Raw genomic sequence first — 6,000 nt, 5'->3', positions numbered from 1 at the left:
TCAGATTAGTTCTTCCAAGAAGCCATGATGATCTATCCGGTAGGTTCTTTCACAGGAGGTCATATCAGGACTGCAAAGTGTTTGGTACACGGCGTACAACCACCATCTGGCAGACCAAAATTGAATCGATATTGCCAACAGGAACGTGAATGTTGCATAATGTTTTGTGTTTATTTGAGTAACATATTTTAACACTGTCAAAACTTCAATCATTGAGAATGTCTTGGGAAGATGGACGTTTTTGTTATCTAACTCCCATTTCGGGAGGCTCAATAGGAGCCTCATACAACGCATGAAAGGTGCAAATTCGTTAGCTAGCCTCGTCCTTGCAATAAAGAGAGACCATTGTGTGACGTTTTTGAAGCGAAGAAAGCCTTAACACTTGACAGATAGGCCGCAAGCAAATGGACATATTCCCTGTCCATTGGGGTAACTCCATCGGCATGACTGTACAGGAGACCTCTAGAATAAGCAAAACGTATCGATTATTAAAGCGCTGACGCAGGCCAGGACGTCCAATGACGAGAAGGCATCGTAAAAAGGACCGGTGAGCAAAACCGTCTGATTCGCATTCGCCCTAAGGACTGGAGCTGAGAAGCATCCTCGCGGCACACCTCGTATGGTAAAAACTTACCAAATCCACGTAACTGAATAGTAGTTGTAAATACGCACGACAACGTATAGAGGTCTACAAATTGTGAGATAGCACATGCAGCTATAGCAGTGGACAGCTGCGATTCCACGCCGCTGCAGTTTTGGGACTACTGAACCCTGTCCTGTGACGGACATTGAGACTGAAACCAGGTAATCAGTTTTGTCAGCTGTCATCTGTAAGAATTGTTTAACATTGTGTAAATATGTGATGTGTTGAAGTCATATGGAAAATAGCCCTACTATATGCTTGAGTTTGCAAATATTGAATGATAATCTTGACAATCTTGCAGCAGTTTACATTGAGATTACATATGCGATTATTAAATATTTGGCTGCACTTTCTTATTTTTTTTCAGTTTTGAAATGCAATTTAATGTACGCAGTGCTAATGGCTCACCGCCTGCTTTCTTTCCTTCTTTCGCCATTGAAAAAATATCATTCCTTTTGCAATGCAAATTGTAGCCCGGGGAACCTCTTGAACGTTAAAACCTTTCAACATCAGAAGATGAATGAATGATAGTTGCCGATATTCTAATGTACCATGCAGGCTATTATTGCCGAATCACAATATGCCGCATTGACCGGTACATGTTGCTTTTGTACATCAAGATGATTCTGTATATTTGCTTTCAAATTTTTAACTAGCCCTTTGTGCAATCCACGTACTTCTTGGCTTGGCTATTGAAAATAGTATTACGTTAGATCTGTTGGGGCCAGATATTGATATGATATTAGTAAGGAAAGCCGCACCAGGTGCAAATAACGTCCCTTCTCTGAAGCTTTATGCGCTAGCAAGACCCTTGTTGTGACCTGCCTGATGGGTATGACTCTGGAATGGCAGAAACCTGTGATGAACTGGCCGCATCCCGTGCAGCTCATATTACAGTCCACATTCATCATATCTATCCCACCGTGGAACGTCGTCTTATCGGCTCGAGCAAAACTGTGAAGATGTCACAATGATGGAGGATAGACGCCCAGGAATTCTCTAAATCAATTATAGCAGACAATGACTGTTCATGGTTTGTTAGTCAAGCAATTTAGACATGCCGATAATGCAAGTATACATCATTCTGAAAAGATCATTAAAGAAAGTGCCATAATTATTAGCAACTATACCTCAACATTCATCAATATGATCCGACAAACGTTTGCTTTAGCCTGGTATGCAAACATATAGATACAATTTGCGGGGAGGAGACTCGGGAGCTATATAGTAGGTTTCGATACCAGGCTACGTTTGCTTACAGTACAAATTTCGTCTTGGTTTGCTCAGAGTCAAATAACATGATAAAATAGCAGAATGGAAATGTTGTGTTCACTATCATTTTTGCACACAAAAAATGTCAATCTCGGGACACTAGTTGTGTTCAGCTTTTACCGACAGTAGTCTTCAATTTATTTTGATTATGGTTGGCATGAAAATGAGTCCATATAGCCCCACTGTACAGTTTCAGGGGAAATCAAAACATGCAGAATCAGGAAACATTTTGATGAATGTAGACTGATTTAAAATAAGCCATAAAGAATGATTTGAAACATTTTCGTCCTACCAAATGTCCTACATATATTACATTACAGTATCATTCAATTAAAGGGATTGTCATAAGGAAGGATGAGGAAATGACTCACAGCGTTAAGTGAAGGCGATTCCCAAAGGTATGGAAGAGTGGTGCAGCTATGCAGTCTAAAGTGATCTACATAAGAGAAGTGTCTCGACGTTAAACTTACAAATTGCATTACACTATACTGTGTGCATCATTTTACACCTCTCTTGTGTGTATCATTCACAGTTTGTTAGAATTGAACGACTTGCACGATGGGAGACAGTTACAACAGCTGTATCAGAAACAACAGTCTAACTATCTTTTGAAGAAGAGACTAGTAACAATATTACGCGGTATATGACAAACACAAATTGTCTTATTATCATGCTTATCAATATCATAGCCTTAAAGAATAGATATCATTCTTTGTTCAGTCTGTTCAAACCTAAAGATAAAAACAAATGCTTTAAGCAACTATAAAATAAAACTTTTAATGTTAAAATATAAGTTGCCAGGTAGCGGTAAAGTATCCTCTTTAGTGTCTAACGTTTGAGGCACAGACTGAAAATTCATCATGGTTTAAAGTGGTGCGGGATTTAGTCTAATTGTTTCCGTAGGGATCTAGGTGAAGACATCTAAGTCCTCATCAGACTAAGTACGCTGACTGAAAAATGGCAAAATATATTCAAATCGGGAGAATACTTTGTCAGGAGAGTTTGGCCACCGTATGGTGTTATTTGCCAGCTCAATGGGAAATGTTAATTTATTTTTGTTATGTTTCTCCAACTCAGTGGAAGGTGTGACGGAACAGGTGTTCCTCATCAAAAGTCACCTTTCCAAGGCCTCCATACCGAAATCATAACAAACTTGATATACCAAACTAATCAATACATATTGATACAAGGGATATTTACATCGTTATCCTTACTATGAGCTTCTTGTCAACTATTCACCCTATTTTGGGCGAATTTCACTATCCATGACCACTTAGGAAGGTGGCTAGAGGTGTAGGCTAGATGACACGAGGGACTGAACATTAAACCACCCGGAAGGGTTCGTTGGGTGTGAATGACAAGCTGAGAATTATTGTGCCCTGTGGTGATTTGACGGCACATCCTGCCTCATTGACCAGAAGGGAAATAGCCGTGAATCTTTTCAATAATTGAGGCGCCATCGACCCTTTGATCTCCCAAATGGCGCCTTGATAGGTCACAGAACAATCAGAGCAAGCACAACCCGCAATAGGTTGGAAGCTTACATATATTAGCTGAGACTTAAGCCCCTATCTCACTGGTCCCGCGGCACGTTGGCGACCTCGCTGCGACCTAGCGATTTAACAGAACTCTCAATTTCATCGATAGAAAACGAATCTTTTTACGTGTTGTGTGTTTTGTTGCGATTTTAGTCATACTTTTTGCATGATATTTTCATTATAAAGTCAAGGCTAACACAAAGCAAATTAAGGATGCAACAGGGCCGCCAACGCTGGTCTGGTGAGATAGGGGCTAAAGTACGGCTGCGAGTACGGTACCATTATGATTATGTAGGAAATCTGAAAAAAAGGCATTTGGGGCAAAATACACAAAACGCATATCCTGAAACTTTTTTTATGTCAGAGGGTGGCTAGTCTGTGTTACGCAAACTCCGCTGTCCGAGGCTGAAATGGCCCCTTCCGGCGGGCGCCAGATGTTGGGCGATTCAATCAGGCTAGAGGGTGGCACTTCCAAGACACCGGTCCCCTGGGTGCTTTTCGTAATTGCTACAGTCTCGCAAAACATCCGATGCAACCATGTTATTTAATAAAAAGATAAAAGCACACACAACATATTCACCTCCGAAAATAGTTTCATCCGGTTGGTAAATCAGTTGAACATAGTTTTCGTCGGTACACAATTCCTTTTTTTTCTTCTGAAGACGTTTCGCAGAGGTTTCAATGACCTGTCCTCATGATGAAAACGACACACATGTCGCTGAAACGTCTGCAAAAGAATGAAATAGGGTTGTCTACCAATACCCAATACAAAAAAAACATGTCCAGCATATTTCCACCTATTTTGAACAAACCACGCACAACCTAATCGTCATGAATAACATAACAACTGCAGGATACGTGCATATATGTTTCTCAGATCTGCAGTCTTAGTTGCAATCTTTGCTGTAAAAAGTAGAAACAACCGTAAATGGATAGATGATTAGCTTACGGCTTCTATTTGTCACCGGGTCCGGGTTTGATTTTAACTCCGAATCCATAACAATGCAGGATTAGTGCATGTATGTATCTCAGGCTTAGCTACAATATATAATATTTGTTTTTAAAAGCAATAAGAAAACGTAAATGGATAGATTTTTATATAGCTTAAGGTAAACTACAGTGGTTTTACCGAGAGCAGAGAGACATTATTAAAAAGTACCTTTAAATGAAAAGATCCACCTTATGGCACAGTGTTCCCTCCGGCGTACGTACCTGTCATATTTATTTACAGTTTCTCTATGTCATATCGGAGACAATAACAGATGAGCCTAAGCAACAATTTAACTTTATCGTAATTGTGCTTATCCTGAACATCTAGGATTTTACTTTTCCGCTTACTCCGCTCGTGTTGATACTAACAGATGGAAATATGTAATGGGTGCTTCACTTGAAAACAGATTGGTTATCTACTACAATCAAGTCAACGAATACCTCAAGAATCGCTGTGACATAATTCTCTAAAGTTTCTCTATGTCATATCGCAGCCAATAACAGATGAGCCTAAGAACAATTTAGCTTTATCTTACTGGGTATTATCTCGACAATCTAGGAATTTACTTCTCCGCTTATTCCGCTCGTGTTGATACTAACAGATGGGAATATGTAATGGGTACTTCACTTGAAAACAGATTGGTTGTCTACCACAATAAAGTAAACGCTTACCCCAAGAGTCGTTGCAACATATTTCTTTAAACTTTAAGCTTCTTTATGTCATATCGCAGCCAATAACAGTAACTGTATCGTACTTAGGCTTATCTTCAACATCTAGGAATTTACTTGTGTCGATGTAAACAGATGGGAATATGTAATGGGTACTTCACTTGAACACAATAAAGCTAACGATAACATTAGGAGTCACCGCAATGGCTCATGGGAATACACTGCCACCTGTAAGTAGAATACCTTAAGAATTCAGACTTAGTTACATAACAATTACCATATTTGTTACAGTAATTGGGTCTTAAGGAATTCTCTTGTGTCTGTGTTTATCTCTATATTGGATTTTATCGGAAACATGTTGGAGGAACTTATTAGACCTAGACTGTGATATGTATCATACCATTGCGTTTGGATATCCCAAAGGAATCTGTTACTGCCTCCACTCAATGTCCCAAAATGATAATTGGGAAGTTTTCACTACCTTTAAAATACACCCAACACCCTTCTGCTCATCTTTTTTTCAAGACATTGCCTTACGCTGCCCAGATCCTATAAAGGTACATCTTGGCTCGATGCATGGCGTTGCAGATCTGTTGCATTGTAGTGCGTATACTATTCACCATACACGAGAATCAAGTCTTCTTGTGCTCACTGATCGTCTATGGAACTCGTAACCTTGCCCAGTATGTACCACCATGTACGCTAGGTTTCAAGTTACTATGGCACGATTTGTTGAGTTTTATCCAATTTCAATGTCCTATATTGTGCAAGTATACATTTCAGCACACTTCGTCTCAAGCGGAACATTTGGAGACGAATGTGCACGGTGAGTGTTTTTGAATGGCTGATGTATGTGACCCCGTGTGTCTATGGTCTAGCAATTGCATT

At 39.8% G+C, this 6,000-nt stretch overlaps 1 protein-coding gene across 1 annotated transcript in view; it reads left to right on the top strand.

Moving 5' to 3' along the window:
• Positions 1–592: 592 nt before the first annotated feature.
• LOC136442076 (leucine-rich repeat-containing protein 4C-like) overlaps positions 593–6,000 on the top strand; it is a 46,634-nt gene continuing 41,226 nt past the window's right edge. The window contains exon 1 of the mRNA XM_066438691.1: positions 593–804. The gene's annotated coding sequence lies outside the window, so the exon portion shown is untranslated. The remainder of the gene's footprint in view (positions 805–6,000) is intronic.

Source organism: Branchiostoma lanceolatum, chromosome 9 (genome assembly GCF_035083965.1).
Source record: "Branchiostoma lanceolatum isolate klBraLanc5 chromosome 9, klBraLanc5.hap2, whole genome shotgun sequence".
Taxonomy (NCBI): Eukaryota; Metazoa; Chordata; class Leptocardii; order Amphioxiformes; family Branchiostomatidae; genus Branchiostoma; species Branchiostoma lanceolatum.
The sequence above is the reverse complement of the archived record's forward strand: the minus strand, read 5'-3'. Positions and strand labels throughout refer to the sequence as shown.